Here is a 1,803-nt window from a genome sequence, read left to right as displayed (position 1 = left end):
CATGAATGGAGATTAAGCGTTCATAGGTTGACACCAAATGGTTGGTATAAGTCAGCCGCAGCTGCTTCTACTGATGATTGACAAAATAAACAATAATATCAAGAATTTTAATGAGGCTATCTGCAACCTATATTTCGGCTTCAAAGAGCAAGTACACACATCAAATTCATGATGTAACAATCTCAAAATTGCTTCATTGAGTTGCGAAGCCAACACTCTATTCAACAGTCAACCATTCAAGTCATGCATAATTTTCAGGGGCATACAATGATATCCCGGTTAAAATAAGATTGCATAAAACTGCGAGATAATTCAAATTATTGGATATGCAAGTAAACATGGAAAATGTAGAAGTCGAGGAAATATATAACTCCTTGAGTACTCACGCTAACTTCTCCCTGATGATTGGTTTCACTGGCTTCTTTTAGTTTTGCTGAGGTATCCTTCACCAACTGTCCAATATGTAGCCTAGTCTTATGCCTGCCAGCGAAAACCTAAATTAGAGAAGATTTATCTAGATAGTTAGGAAAAAGATAAAGCAGAGACAGCTAAGATCTTTTGGCAGAGATGAGATCAATCTTCCAAAGAAGGGTTTTTGTAAAGGATTTCTAGTTATGGTATAATTACAAGTAAATTTTTGTGCAAGACTGATGCTGGGGGCTCTCCCGACATTTGATTTGATTAACGAACTAGTCAAGTTCCATTGGTGGATCAAGATGCTACACATGAAGTAAGCTAACATACCCTATAATAGATTCAGCCACATAACCATGCAGCACAAAAATTGACCTAGAAAGGAGGCAGAAAAAATTGGATGGACATCATAGAAAGAACCATGTTGTATGAAAAATAAATGGATACTTACACGAGTTACAAGGGAGAAGATCAGGTTGCACAAGAAATCGCAGAAAGAAAAGCCACCTTTCCCCTCCTCTATCTTCTTTCCTAGGTTGCTGGTCCATTAAAATATTAATATTTTAGTACTAAATTAACTAAGGATGCCACCCAACACCTATTAGATAATATTTTATTAAAATCGTTATTGATAATATGTTGTAGATGGTTTAAAAAGATTGTAAATATGTAGGAAAAGATATAGCTTATTTTTAGGATAGTTACGATTTTCATGTAATTAACTAAACCTCCAAATTTTCTGAATTCTCTCTAGAAACTCTCTTCTTAAGTCCTACCTCTAACCAAAAACTACAATGAGCAGAAGCTATTAATTCAGCAAGAAAAAAAAAAAGAAGAAGTAACTAAAAAGGAAGAAAGTTAGCAAAGCAAGAAGAAGGGAATCCATCATCCGCTAATAAAAGATTTCTTTGTAAAATTATCCAATTGTTTCCATACTCTCTCTCTTAATCCCCTTCAATCTTTCACCAAAGCCCTCCCTTAATTCTTACCTTGACCAAGCCTGCATGGGCAAGCCACCCTTTAATACACAAGACTCCACTCTGAACTTTAAACTCATTGCCAAAATGGGTAAAGAAGGCTTATCATTTGCCCACTCACAGCTTGAGAACAACAACTAAAGATATCAACATAATTAAGGGTCTGTTTGGGGGGACTTATTCACGGATTGTGCGTTTTGAAAACTCCGCAGAGGCGTCCTGGCTGCATGAGTAAAACACCTTTTTTAGTTAATATAGGACTGCGGCCCGCGCCCTCGGTGCCGCGGTCGAGCGTTTCACTGTGATTTTCACTTTACCTACCCCTCATTTCCTCATCCCAGCTCGTGCTCTAAAAGTTCCGTGCTCTGAGAAAAAATGGGAGATCGTAATATACGATCCATCGTGCTTGTTC

General features: G+C 37.4%; 1 long non-coding RNA gene across 1 annotated transcript; it reads right to left on the bottom strand.

Annotated features, from left to right (window-relative positions):
- Positions 1 to 386: 386 nt before the first annotated feature.
- LOC110035270 lies at positions 387 to 944 on the bottom strand. The gene is made up of 3 exons (XR_002295134.1): positions 866 to 944; positions 745 to 789; positions 387 to 480 (listed from the first exon to the last, which is right to left on the bottom strand). It is a non-coding gene; the product is annotated as an uncharacterized LOC110035270 (long non-coding RNA).
- Positions 945 to 1,803: the final 859 nt, after the last annotated feature.

The sequence above is a fragment of the Phalaenopsis equestris genome, unplaced genomic scaffold (assembly GCF_001263595.1).
Source record: "Phalaenopsis equestris unplaced genomic scaffold, ASM126359v1 Scaffold197065, whole genome shotgun sequence".
Classification (NCBI taxonomy): Eukaryota; Viridiplantae; Streptophyta; class Magnoliopsida; order Asparagales; family Orchidaceae; genus Phalaenopsis; species Phalaenopsis equestris.
This window is presented reverse-complemented; position numbering and strand designations above follow the sequence as displayed.